Source organism: Larus michahellis, chromosome 7, assembly GCF_964199755.1.
Source record: "Larus michahellis chromosome 7, bLarMic1.1, whole genome shotgun sequence".
In the NCBI taxonomy this organism is placed as follows: Eukaryota; Metazoa; Chordata; class Aves; order Charadriiformes; family Laridae; genus Larus; species Larus michahellis.
In genome coordinates, this window is record NC_133902.1 from 23,062,981 (window position 1) to 23,078,200 (window position 15,220).

The window sequence follows — 15,220 nt, forward strand, 5'->3', positions numbered from 1 at the left end:
TATGGATTAAGTTAAATCACACCAGAGACTAGCAATAACATTTGGGAGGTTGTGTACAACACCTCATGTGAAGTGACCAAATAAGAATTTATTTCCAGGAGGAAAAGAGTAGCTCAATTTATGGTGCGAAACGAAAAAACAAGGGTTAGTTATAAGAAGAGGAGACATTGCTGTTAGATTTCCCTTATTGTAATTTTAAAACAGCAAATGTAGTAGCACAAGTGTGCAGTAATGTACATGTTCTGCTAAGAGGTAAATCCAGTAACAGAGATGAACATTAAACAGAAGTCATAATTTTGAAACCCTTCTCTATTTCAGGATAAATGGTAACGAGTAGTTATTAATGCCATATAATTAATTGTGATCATACAGAAACAGCTTCAAAAAGGGAATTAATTCTGTGTGTGTCTGCAGGTTTACAAGGGGCCAATGCCAATTATAGTCTTAATTCAGCTAGGCAAAGCAATAGACCAAGATTCTTTTAAAATACTCTTAAAGCCATTAAACCTGATCTTGTCAAAACTGTAAAGTTTCAATCAACCTTAAGTGACTTTCTGGTCTACTAAAACATACTGATTAAAAACTCCCCAAATTACCAACTGATACATAGTAATCCTATGGATATAGCTGATCTGCAGACCTATTATATGTTTAGCTCTTGAAAAGAATAGTTTTGCATATTTTCCTACAATAATTTTGATTCTAAGACAGTTGTAAACTTTATTACCAAATTCGAACAGTTCCTCATCCATAAAGCAGAATTTCCTGTCAGGAAAAAATCCTTAGTACTTGTTTGTTACAATTTTTATTGTAATCATTGAATTATTCTGGCATTTGTCTACACCGATGTCTGTCTCTGCTGTTTAAACTTACTAAACTGTAACAAAAACCTGCTGTAACCCCTGCTGCGATGCTAGAGTAGGGAGTGACTGCAATCTGAGATCTAACACAGTGCCAAAAATTTAAATCAATTATAAAATGCCTGACAGATAAATCCGGGCTTGTGCCATTTTAAGTTTTGATCACAGGAATTTGTGATCATGTAACCTAAGCAAAATATAATGTATTTCATCAGGAATAAATTATTTCAAATAATTGTCATAAGAATGAGCCCCTGAAAAGAAACCAATGCTGAAGTTCAGCTTTAGTTGTTGTTATGTGAAGACCTAAACAGAGAAAAAGCTGATAGAATACCAGTGGCATATAAAGCCATGGCATATAAAGACAGAATGGACTCACGTATGAGTAATAAGTGTTTAAGCTATGGTAAAGTAGATCTAAATTAGTGCTAAAAATTGCAAGTTACTTAGCTGTTCACATCCAAGCTACCTCTGCAAACTACCCTTGACACTTTTCCTTTGCAAAATATTCAGAATTTAAAATTGAACAAATGCACCTTGTTTGTGCTAATGTTTCCCTTGCCAGAACATTCTTATAGCAGCCTACATGTTTTGATTTGTTTTGTTATACAAGGCACAAGTAAACTCACATAAGTCCTTCTTTATGGAAGAAAAATAGCACGCTGTCATCTCAGAAATACCATGAACATGAATAGCAGCCTCCTTTGGCATCCAATTGCAATGATACACCATATTGATTTTAGTCCTCAGTAAATCTAGGCTATGTTTCACTTTAAGTGCCATCTTGCATGGTGTTTACTTCATGGCAGAATCTTATTACATGTAATCCTTGAACTACCTCAGTCTGTAGCCCTCAGTCTGAAAATCTGAACAGCCTTACTGAAGGCAGGAGGCTACCTTTTCCCATGCTCAGAAAACAGTACTGTGGGAAGAGAGATAGTTGTTTGTTTGCTATTTCCCCAGGGAAGAGGAAAACAGAAATAAAAAGAGAAAATGAAAGAATAGAGCTCAGAGGAAAAGCCAATTCCACCTAGAACAGATGACCAAGTAAATAATGTAGAAGAAACATGAGCTAATTTTCTCCTCTGACATCAGAGGATCTGGGACTGAGGGAACACAAACCTACATCATGCTCTTTCCTTTTTTCAGCTTCAATTTAGTCCCAAATCCTCATGGACTACCACAGTAAGATACATTATTTAAACAAGTGACAACATGCAGTACTGCCTGAAGGATCACGGTGCATGCAAGAGGTTAGCTTCATTTTACCACAGTCTGCAGAACACAGACAGCAGCTCAGCAAGCCCATCTCTTATCAGATGCATCCCTGTAGCAGCACTCTGCTTTTCCCTCCCCATCCCATACCAGCATTGAAAAGGTGTGGCTGGTACTCCAGGACATGATCCCAAAATCTCCAGTTCAGCCAGCAGAGCTGGTGACGGGGAGCCTTGCCTAGTGGTCTGCATTTGGGCAGCCACAGGCCTGACCCCTGCATGCAGCCCCTTCCTAAGAGCATCCCAAGGATGGGCGCTGCTGTCACACTAGCATACATTTAGTTGGAAAATAAAAAGCCTGATGCACAAATAGAACCAATATATATTTTAAAAAAATCATGAGATGTGCAAGCATACTATTAAAAGTCAAGTTGTACAGTACTGACCACCAAATAATATAAGTCTATAAATAACAATCAGCCACAAACAGCAAAGATGAGAGGTTGTTCTAACCTGTCATCATCTGCATCCAGAAAAGCTCATCTCTCACGCACCCTCTGCCATCCATCCACCAGCAGGAATGTACTCTTTCCTCCTCAAACCCACTCCAGAGACATTTGAATTACCTTTATCATCATGGTCACAAAGGTACCCAGATAAACTAGTTGGTTCAGTTAGCACAGGTCTCGGCACTAGCATTACCTTTGCTGTAACTTGTATATTTGCAAAATGAAATCCATTATTTGCCTAAATATGCCTAATAGATGAATAAGAGCCTTTCAGAGAATTAGAGTAACATTTTCTATCCTTTTCATACCTTTGAAGTATTGGCTGCTGGCAAAGCTTCTAGCTGGACAAGCAGGTGAATCTTAATCCTGTAAGGACATTCTTAACTACAAATATATTTTGGAAGTGGTTTTTCTGAAGGTATTACTATCCACAATGCAGGAGGTCAAGCAATAGGCAGCTTTAGAAAGCAGTAGTGTGTGTCTGTTCTCCAAGTATGTGTTTGTCTGGTATGCAAGCCCCGAAGTCAATCCGGAATCAGAGTACTGAACAGAGGGATTTTTTGAGTTTAGAAAATGCTGACAAGACAAGCTACCTTTTAACAAGCAGGAAGCCAACAAAGGTTTTGTTCTGAATTTACTTGTGCTACACACACAAAAAATATTTATTTGTTTCTGTAAACTCTGGTTTAGAAAGGTAGCCTCAGAGGAAGATTTGATATGAATGAGTCAGTGTGCATATGCTTTACACAACAAATATTAAGCTAAGAAAAATAACTCATGCTGCAGACAAGTTGTTCTCGTATTCCACAAATGTCACTGCATAACAATAAGAAAGGTATAGTGAAACTCTAAATGTAGGCGTTCTGGCAGTTTATTTAATAGCACTTATTTAAATTGTTTAAGAGTGTGCCAGATTAGTTTAAAGTATTCATAGAATCATAGAATTGTTGAGGTTGGAAGGGACCTTTAAGATCATCGAGTCCAACCTTTAACCTACCCTGACAAAAGCCACTTCTAAACCATGTCCCTCAGTGCCCCATCTACTCTTTTTTTAAACACCTCCAGAGATGGTGAATCCACCACCTCCCTGGGCAACCTATTCCAATGTTTAATAACCCTTTCAGTGAAAAAATGTCTCCTAATATCTAATCTAAACCTCCCCTGACGTAACTTGAACCCGTTTCCCCTCGTCCTATCACTTGTCACCAGGGAGAAGAGGTCAGCCCCCATCTCTCTACAACCTCCTTTCAGGTAGTTGTAGAGGGTGATAAGGTCTCCCCTCAGCCTCCTCTTCTCCAGGCTAAACAACCCCAGCTCCCTCAGTCGTTCCTCATAAGGTTTGTCCTCCAGACCCCTCACCAGCTTTGTAGCCCTTCTCTGGACACGCTCCAACACCTCAATGTCCCTCCTGTAGCGAGGGGCCCAAAACTGAACGCAGTACTCGAGGTGGGGCCTCACCAGTGCCGAGTACAGGGGGATGATCACTTCCCTAGTCCTACTCACCACACTATTCCTGATACAGGCTAGGATGCTGTTGGCCTTCTTGGCCACCTGGGCACGCTGCTGGCTCATATTCAGCCGGCTGTCAACCAACACCCCCAGGTCCTTTTCTGCCGGGCTGCTTTCAAGCCACTCTGCCCCAATCCTGTAGCGCTGCATGGGGTTGTTGTGTCCCAAGTGCAGGACCCGGCACTTGGCCTTGTTGAACCTCATACCATTGGTCTCAGCCCATCGGTCCAGCCTGTCCAGATCCCTCTGCAGAGCCAACCTACCCTCAAGCAGATCAACACGCCCGCCCAGTTTAGTGTCATCTGCGAACTTACTGAGGGTGCATTCAATCCCTTCATCCAGATCATTGATAAAGATATTAAAGAGAACCGGCCCCAGCACCGAACCCTGGGGGACACCACTTGTGACTGGACACCAACTGGATTTAACTCCATTTACCACCACTCTCTGGGCACGGCCATCCAGCCAGTTTTTTACCCAGCGAAGACTACACCTGTCCAGTCCATGAGCAGCCAGTTTCTCCAGGAGAATGCTGTGGGAAATAGTGTCAAAAGCTTTGCAAAAATCCAAGTAGATAACATCCACAGCTTTTCCCTCATCCACTAAGTGGGTCACCTTATCATAGAAGGATATTAGGTTAGATAGGCATGACCTGCCCTTCACAAACCCATGCTGACTGGGCCTGATCACCCTGTTCTCCTGCATGTGCCCTGTAATGGCACTGAGGAGGATCTGTTCCATGACCTTCCCAGGCACCGAGGTCAGACTGACTGGCCTGTAGTTCCCCGGATCCTCCTTCCGGCCCTTCTTGTGGATGGGTGTCACATTTGCTAACCTCCAGTCAGCTGGGACCTCCCCGGTTGTCCAGGACTGCTCATAAATGATACCAAGTGGCCTGGCGAGCACCTCCGCCAGCTCTTTCAATACCCTTGGGTGGATCCCATCCGGCCCCATAGATTTGTGCACCTCCAGGTGCTGAAGCAGGTCCCTCACCATTTCCCTTTGGATTAGAGGGGCTTCATTCTGCTCCCCATCCCTGTCTTCTAGTTCAGGGGTCTGGGTGCTCAGGGAACAACTGGTCCTACTGCTGAAGACTGAGGCAAAGACTTCATTAAGTACCTCAGCCTTTTCCTCATCCTTGGTCACTATGTTGCCGGCCCCATCTACTAGAGGACAGAGATAATCCTTAGTCCTCTTCCTATTGCTAATATATTTATAGAAGCTTTTTTTGTTGTCCTTGACAACAGAAGCCAGGTTTAGCTCCAGCTGGGCTTTGGCCCTCCTGATTTTTTCCCTACATAGCTTAACTACCTCTTTGTAGTCCTCTTGAGTGGCCTGCCCTTCCTTCCAGAGGCCATAGATCCTCTTTTTTTCCCCTAAGTTGTAACACTAGCTCATACATTGTGTTTGTTGAACAGCAGCACTATACAACTGCTCATGGATCACAGGCTTTAAAATTAGTAGGGAGCTATTAATGGACAGACTGCGTACAAGAGTTACAGTGTCACATAACTGTATATGAAATCTTGTAACTTAGTTTAATGCTTCCCAGAGAAAATTTAGAACCAACAAAGCAATACATTTTTGAACAGTTTTTCAACAGTACACTTGAGGTACCATAACTCCAGTCACACAAAAAGATTCTGAAAATTGCAGCTGCCTGTTCTATTTTAGCCTCCCCAGTTGTGAACCAGATTACTCAGTTTTTGCCACATGCCCAGAGTTACTTATTTGAATTACACAGAAATAAAGTAATTGTGGTAGGAAGTGTGGTTTGGGAGACTTGCTACAGGTTACACACTATCAACATAAGACACTACATTAATTTTAAGTAGGATATACAGCAAACAGGGATCATAGGGTTAATGCCACAGCTCCTATTCATCAAGTAAATTTTGTTATATTTTAAGTGCTTAATGTTTGTCAGCAGTAGACTTCCATCTTCCTGATTTCTAATCACAATTTGAAAGTTAAAAATCCAAGCATTTTTAAACTAATTCACAACAAAATAGGATATTATGGCATTTACAAAATAATCGGTCTAAATTTCTCCAAAGGTACTGCCAAGCCAACATTTGTGTTTGCTATTATCTGATATTTGGAGTGACTCATGGTCATCAAGAGAACTTCAGTCTCCAATAGGGATGTATAGATGGCTTGTTCATTTCTTTGAGGGCATCAGTACAGCACTCTGTAAATAAAGAGTATTAAACTGTGGATTTGGAAATAATGCATCCATTTTACTTAACATAAGCCACTTATATCCCTGTATCATACTGATTCTCACTAAAGTACTATTTTAGAAGCTTTCATAAAACATTTATGGTAAACAAATTCTTCAGATATGTATTTCAGCAAGTGTATTCAGCAATTTTGTAGAAATATTGTAATATATTGAGCAAAGTGTGGCACAGAGGGATAAGAGGAAGAATCCCAGCTGGCTATCCTTGTAAATATGTTACAGGCAGTGTTTATAAAATACAATAATGGTCAGGAAAAAATACAAAAATAATATGGTAGAAAACAGTAAAAAAAACCCCTGTCATCCTTTACAATACTTAATAGGAGCCAAGTACCACCTTTTCCTTTAAGTATCCTCTCCTACAAATATTTTTTTCAGGGGTGTAATTAATTTTTTTAGGACCGTGAGAAATACTGTAAAAATTCAAAGAGCAGACAATAGAGTGGTATGCTGTGTTACAGTTTTGTATACACATATAAATTACAGATCAGAACTGTAGCGACTAGAAGGACTGGTATAGCATTTACTTGCCTGGAAACTAAAGGTTTGTTTCTGATTTTTAGTCTCTACTTAGGAAAAAGTTATTCTTGGTCACCTGTCAGGATCAATAACCCCACTGTAGTATAGGAGGGAAGAAGGAAAGAAACAGGGTCCCATGTCAGAAAAATTCCTGTGATTCACATTTCTAAAAGATTCCCATTCCAAAACCAGATAGTAAATAACTGCAGAAAAATCAAAGGAAGAAAATTGGTTTTGTCTGAAAAATAAGTTTTTGCCTCAAAAAAAAAAAGTCAGCTGATTTTTATTCTAACATCAGGAAAATAGTTTTTTGAATTACATTTTGCATAAATACATTAGTCAAGTTAAACTTGTTACTGTTTTTCAACTTCAGTCACTAAAGATCAGAAAAAAATAATATCATAAATTGCAGAACAAGCATTTAATCCAGAAGATATTTTGGCTATTCTTGTCTGACTGAATTATAGGGTATAAGGCTTCCCATATGCCAGTCATCGCTGCTTGCTAAAATGACTAGATACTAATGGGACATAGATCACATTGACAAGTTTCTCTTTTAATGTATAAACCTGCAGTAAGGTAAAACATGCTACTGCACAGTAACTCAAAGCGTGACACTCCAGGAATGAAAATAATCAGGTGGTTCTCTTTAGTTCCTGCAGCCACTTTCAAGGCCATGCAAGTATGAAAAGGGCATACAATATTCAGACTAGTAAACCTGTCACACCAGAAATCTCTCCATGAGAAATTTAACGAGCTTTTCTTAAATGTGTTATCACTGTACATAATCCAGAAACTGAAAAAATCTTCAGTATTTCATTGTTTTTTGTAGCAAATCGCAAGGGATTACAGAAGAGTTAAAATCAGAGAGATGGCTATAGCTGGTCTGAAAAGTGCCATTCTTGTAGCCTTATTTATATGTAGAACTAGTCGAAGTTTTTCTGACAGTACACTATCTCCATCACTGGATCTTGTTATCTACTACAGATACTCACTCTATATAATCCTAAACTGCTCAACTCTATGACAAGCCGAGTTCAAAATTCATGTTTCCACTGCTTACGCAAAGGGCGGAGTCATTCCAGAACCCCTCTTGTGGACCTCTCCCTTTACAAGAGTTTGGTGCTCACTTAAGTAGTTTTCAGCCCCCGGTTAACAGTGTTGAGGTATTTTGAGATGCTGTAAAGTAGAATCCATAATGATCAGTCTACGGCATCTTGGAATGCAAAAAGAATGTTTAGCTACAGAAGCTGATATTAGAGAATGAAGCTTGCACTGCTGTCCATTCTTGTAGGTACGCAAGCAGATGGTGAATGAAATATGACTATTGGCAGCCAACAGGGTGTTCCAAGTACCCTTTATATTACCATAATTTTTACATAAGCACTCATTTTCTTCTCCTTTAGCTATTATACCAGTGAAGATATAAATAGCAGAAGTCACCACCTTCAACTTCATCACCTAATCATTCATTATCACCTGATCTGGCCAACAACTGAGCCTGTGAAGCTGGTTTGACACAAGAAAGCACCAGTATTGTGGGCTCTCAGTGTGTAGATCCACAGATATTCTTAAAATCATTAGCATTTAAGATCTCGCATTGAAACACCAGAATTCTGTAGGGATTTGAAGAATATAAGAGTGAATAACATTTCAATCTCCGTGAGCTGAAGCACTTTTAAGCTTTGTTCACTAGTAATAAAAACACATAGTTTCTCATTCAGCTCCGGCAAGGATAGCTTGTTCAAGTCCCTGAGTGCGCACTATGGCTTCAAGATACCATACTAATCAAATATTAGTCATCTACCTACAATTCTGTAGGTATCTGACAAAACCATGTGTGCATTCTAATGACTCTTCTCCTTCAGTCTCTGCACATCTATTCAACATTTTGGAAAAAGTTTGGTATGAAAAAAAAATGGAGAAAAATTAAACATCTGAATCCTTAAAAAGAAAGAATGTCTTCAACTATGCTAAGAGATTATGAAGAAGGGAATGTGAAGAGATTTAACATGGAGACCTGCCAGGATAATTTTATTTCACCGTTCCTTTCAAAATGGGAAAGGAAGAAAACTCAGTCAATACACTATGTATTAAGAGACATGTATAACTTTGTTATGTTCTGCAATGCAAGCTTAGGGCTTTATATTCTCAAAGCCAACATTTTCTGGCAGTCTTCTCTTGTGCAACCCTCATACCTTATTGGGTATAGCTTAGAGGCTTTGGGGAATTTTGTTTTGCCTGCTTTGGATGTACATCAGTTATCAACAGGAATTTAAGCTAAAATTCTCTCAAATGCTAAACATGAAGAAAAAGGCATATTAATGATAAATTGTTACAAGAGCAGTTCACAATTTAAAAAATACCTAATATTTTAAAATCTTTCAAGTACCCAGGCCAGGATTCCAAATTAGATATGATATTGTATTCAGATCTAGGCTCTGAACTGGAGTATTGTGCAATAGATTTATAAGTATTTGGCTCAGAATTTCTCTGTTACCATATTTCAACCGAAAATTCTTAGTTCAGGCTCCAACAGTCACACAAAGAAAAATAAAAGCTAAGGATGTCTTGAAGAAGGACACTTTTAAACACACACACCCCCCGCAGTTGAATTACAATAATTAGAGGTACAGGCATAAAGTATTAGCCAGAAAATCATTTTTAAAACCATTGATTTTTGTGTACTAATTTAAGTTGAGAACACTAATTGTGTTCTCAATTGCAGAAAACAACAATGTGTTTGTGGGCATGGGGAGAAATAAACTAAGAACAGACAGCAAATTATTCTCCATCAAAGGAAATTAGTAGTAATTTACCGGGAATTAAAGTGCAGAATGTTCAGACCCATTTGTAGTCCACATTTATAAAAACAATTAGCCTTTAAAACACAGTAAGTTTCCTATCAAAACAATATTTTAATAGAACTCTATATCATCCACCTGCACATACAGACAAAAAATATTACAGCCCAACATAATTTAGAGAGCTTATATGATCTCTTTCAAGGTCTTCCTAAATATTAACTTTAAAAATCACATTTTTGATGAAGACATTGTGCAAACCCATGTACAAATGTAAGTCTGAGAAGTGAGGGAACAGCATGAACATCTATGAACTCCCTGCTAGTCCGTCTCTGTCACTACCTTCTGTGAGGTAATTTGAAGATTCTCTAGTGAAAGCCGCAGCAATATTGATGAAGTCTTCAAACACATAAGAAACGTAATTGTTTCTTTTCAAATACTCTGAAAAAGGTTGTTCTTAAATTTCCAAATAAACCAGGAATGCAGTACAAGGGTTGTGAAAGAAAGTGAGAATATACAGTTCTAAGTAGCATAAGTTATTGGAAGTCATTACAATTAATTAACTATTTGCAGTCTGTCCACAGTATCTGACATTTTTGGAGAGAGAGAGAGAAAGAGCAGCACTTCAGAAATTAAGCTGGAGGCTTTGATTTCTTCCTCTCTGGTCTCTCAAGCAGCATAATTTAAATGTAGGGCTACTAGTAACCTTCAAATTCTGGAAGTTCTCTCTCAAAAATAAACCAAGAAAGAACATACAGTCAGAGAACAGCTCCTTCCCCATGTTCCACATGGGAGGCACATCTTGGGAGTTTGGAACATTGTTCTAGAAGGCACATCAAGGGTAACCAAATCTAGTTCCCCAGCAGACAGATACTTTATTAATTATTGACCACTTCACAGTGACCTTCAAACTGTACTTCAGAAAGAAAATAAGACAGTATGGGCCAGACTAAATCTATGTAGACTTTTTCCAAAGAGGTTTTTCTGCTACTGTAGGGACATCTATAACGTATAGCTATGGTAATGAAACAAAATGAAGTTACATATGGTTTGGAGTACCTACTGGGCCTGAAGATACAGCAGATAGTCTTTTCATTATGTTTTTCTCCAGTGAATTAAAAATTTTATCACAAGTTTGGACTAAGTTGTTCCATGAGTAGCAATTCAGCAACTCTTTCTCCTGAAAATTATGAACACTTAGATGAGCAAGCCAGTTACAGGTAAAAGTGTTTCAAAATAGGAGAAAGAAAGTTGTGATTTTTAAAGAATCAATTAGATGACATTAAATGTCCAAGGGACATGAAATAGGTAAATCTGACAAGCTTAAAAAGCACCAATAATTAGTCTGTAGAGCTGCAGCAGAAAGAATGCAATAGGCTATTCAACAAAATAGGCTATTCAGAATACCACACAGAGAATAATTTAGCTCAGTCTGCAAGTTCTTTATAAAATTGCCTTAACAATATCTTAGAAATATTTTTGCCAAGAAAGGCTGGACAGCATGACCCTTGAGGTCCCTTCCAACCTGGTATTCTATGAAATCATACTATAGGGCTACAGAGAGCAAGGATAGCATACTTCAACAGGCACATCCACCTATCCTTGACCTGAAAATATTGCATGCCTTACAGCAATAAAATAATTCAAATGTTTTTCTCAGAGAGCCAACTTTTCAAAAAAAAAAAAGTTGTCTGAAGAACCAAAGGAGCCAAAAACCTGCATCACCCACTCTAAACACTACCACCTATTTTCCAGAACAGCATAATGCTAAACAGAGCTCATTAGACTCTCCTATATACCAAGCTAGTAAGAGCACCAGATTGCATGTTAAAAGCTGGTAATTAAGTTGGAATTTAAGCCCTTAATACCACTACTCCTATTCTGATCTGTTAATCACATGCAGTAGCTCAAACCACAGCAAGGATCCAAAAAACAAAGAACACATTCCTTGATACAAAAAACTGTATATTTAAACATGACACACCATGTTGTAGAAGACTCTCCCACACAACTGAAGTTTAACTTCTAAAAATATTAATAATAAATATTATTAATATATAAATATTAATAAATATTAATATAAAATCATATTCCATTTAATTCAAACATCTTTCTAAACTTGCAACAAGGATTTCACAAACCAACTCTTTCATATTCACATATACTTGAAAACATGAAGGGAAGACCTGTCTCTTTAAAACCACCTACAGTCTTTTAAAATGAGAGGGTGTAACTTACTGCTAGATTTTAAATTAATTCCCCAGAAAGATTCTTGAAAAACTCTAGAGGACAGGAATCAGGTTTACTTATAACATAAGCAGTCTTGCAAACACTGAATAAATAGGGCTATGCTGGTTTACATTAATTGAGGCTCTAGTCTTCAGTATCTTTCCTTCCATGAATAGAAACAACAACATATAAGAAACTTGAGGAGCTTCAAGTACAGAGTTGTACAAACTAATCTTAAGAAAAATAGCTTATGAATTAGTTTAAATGCTGCTTCAAAACTACACGTCCCAATAAGGACTGTTTCACAAGTTACTGTCAGAATCTTTGTTACAGAAGAGTAACTTGCTTAGTTGCTTTGAAAGGAGTACTCCCATCTGCTTCCTCATCTTCATCTCCAAAAGCAGATTTCTCTTTTACGTCCCAATTCCAAAAGCCCCAGGCTTCCATCTTTGTGTTCCCTACCATCACCCATGTCACAATGCAGTCTTCTGAAAATCAAAAGTGCTTTGGCTTTTATGTTACCCATGATACCATCTCCTACAGCAGAATGAGCACATGGATAAAGTCATACATACAGATCCTGCATGTCAAACGCTTAAAATGGTTTTACATTTCAGTTTATGTTGGTTTGGATTATTTTTTTTTAAACTGCAGAATGGATGTGTCTTAGGGTTCCACTCAAGGCTTCAGAGGAGAGTGATAACTTATGATAGTATAAGTACGACACGTATTTCCAAATTTATAGTTTATAATCCCAGTCCCATTCTCATCTAATCACTAGAAAAGACGCTCATGTGGCCCAGTTCGCACCTTTTCTTGCAGAAGCTCAACGCTTCATATTTTTCTCCTTGAGATCATTTTAAAATGACTGAAACACATCTATGCAACCAGACTTAACACCCCTATACAATTCTGCAGTTAGAACAATCAGGAAACACAGCAAGTGATTAGAAGTTTAGCAAAGCAATTGAAAACTAGTAGCGAGGATTTACAGTGTTATTATCAATTAGATCTAGATCTGCTATGTGGTGGTGTATGACATCCTAGTTAGCACGTTAGGAGAGGTTTGCATTAATTGGAAAAATAATGAATCTCCCTATTGTTCAATTCAGCAAATCAGCAGATGAACAGTTAGCATAATTTATTCTCTTGCTTGGCTAAGGAATACCTCAGACAGCAATTTAGAAAAGACATCCATTCCAAACTCTAGTCAATAGTGTTTGCCTACTTTAATAATTGAATAATGAATTATTTGATCATATATGCCTTCCTATATAAAGGCCTAAGAGGTCTTTAACTCCCAAAGCCTTCGTTAATTATCTTCAGGGTTTTGGCACTGCTACTAAAACTTGAAATATATGTGAAAACGACTTTTTGCATGGTGGTTATGGTGTTCTCTTAGCACACAGAAGATCACAATAGAATCCTATAATCCATTTTAATTCATACAGGGAGGGGAGAGAAGTGCAGCAGAATGTTTTCTTTATTACTAAAGAACCAAATGCACACACTATGATAAATTCCACATTACATATATAACCCTGACTTGCAGTATAAGTCTGTTAATGTAATTCAGAAGTATTGAGTAATATATTCACAACAGAAATAAAGATTAACCAGATATCAGTGTTAAAGATAAAATATTTATGCACAAAGTCATTTCCTGCCATGGTGCCCTATTATTTCAGTTTGTAGGGGATTCATCTGAACACATGCAGATTTGGGCCAACAAGACAGTCCTGAATATTAATGCAAATTAGCCAAATCTCTTGAGCCAGCAACACTGGCTTTTAAGTCTCAAGTACAGACTCCCATTAAAGTCTAACCTGTGACTGTATCTCTAAAACATCTGGTCAAATTCCAGAGCCCAGGAAGGTTATTTTCCAGAACTGGCAATTCACCAATGTCATTATCCCTCAAACACTGAAAAAAGGTTCAGAATTCATTTCAAGTTTTGTAAATATGACAACATAATTCAGGTTTAAATTAGTTACATGCTGCAAAATAACAGTGTAATGCTTAACACAGAAATACTGCCAGGCTTTTTTTTTTTTTTTTTAAAGGCTCCACCATAATACTGTTGCCTACTCTGCTTTGATTTCTTGGCATAGGTAAGTTGTTTGGGTTTTGGTGGATTTTTTTTTTTTTTAAACTGGTATATGAACACTATTATCTGGGGAAGATTTAAGAAATTGGCCTTCAACATCAAGAATTCTACATGCAGAGCAGAAATAAGAGACAAACAAAATACTCAGCGTAGAAAGGGGGGAATTAGGAAGTTATTGAAAACGGGGAACTAAATTTCTTCACTTACACACATTTCTAAGAGTTCATGCCAGTGCTTCAGCATAATGGATTAATGCCTCTGGACAGTTTCATCAACCACATTGCTTGAAACAAGCTACACACAGCTTTCATAATACCCAATAACTCTGGAATCTGAGTGGAGAACTGTAAACAGAAATAAAAGAAGCCATGCCTTGACTAGCTTAAGTATGAAGCCAGCTTTTTGTTACCTTCCTTTTTAGATAACAGACACCTCTTTCCATATTACAGACACACAATACTAAGCAAGAAAAACAACTGACAAGAAAAACAGAACTCCATAGTTCTAGCAGGCTGCATTTAGAATATCACAGCAAGTCCTTCAGCAATACAGAGTCAGCAGCTATGAAAGAGATGTCTAGAACCTATGAAGCAGAAATAGATGCAGCAGACTTCTGTTTCTCATTGAAGCAGTTTCTGACATTAGAAATACAGCTGCGCTGCAGTTACCACTGGACTCTGAAATAACCGGGACACCTGCAGTTGAACAGATGCAGTATTTCTAAAAATTCATTTACTTTCTGAGAAACTGTTCAGTATTAATCAGTGAGGCTTCAGTACAGAACTACATGCTACAGGCACAAAGATTTCAATATCATTTGTACTGATATCTAGTATTGATTCTGAGGAGACACTGAAGTCCACTCAAAAGTTAAAGGCCCATTGTTACATATGCTGAAAAAATACATCTGGTATCTATAAGACTACCAAGTATCCCACAAACAAATAAAACTATTACATTAATTTATTCATATATTTGAGGTACTTAATATTTGGTTTGTTTTTTTAAAAAAATCAGATATCAAGACTGTATTAGTCACCTTACTCTATATTGTGGTAAAAACAGCAGGGGGACCTAGAAATATAAGAAAGTTCCCTGACATTCATCCCTTCCAGAAGCATGAAGGAAACTTCTGAACTTGAAGGAAGTGTCTTTTGATCCCACACACCAGCAGTGAAAAGCATTTCTTTATCAGTATGAAGTTCTTCACTGGTAATCACCCCTTCG

The 15,220-nt window shown here is 38.0% G+C and overlaps 1 long non-coding RNA gene across 3 annotated transcripts in view; it reads right to left on the bottom strand.

Annotated features, from left to right (window-relative positions):
- The window catches only part of LOC141746577 (uncharacterized), a 167,576-nt gene that overhangs the window by 128,117 nt on the left and 24,239 nt on the right, over nt 1-15,220 (bottom strand). The window contains exon 3 of one of the 3 annotated variants that reach the window (XR_012588407.1): nt 6,149-6,283. The exons of the other annotated variants lie outside the window; for them this stretch is intronic. This is a non-coding gene — a long non-coding RNA (uncharacterized LOC141746577). Of the gene's footprint in view, nt 1-6,148; nt 6,284-15,220 lie in introns of those variants that run through there. 3 annotated transcript variants of the gene reach the window in all.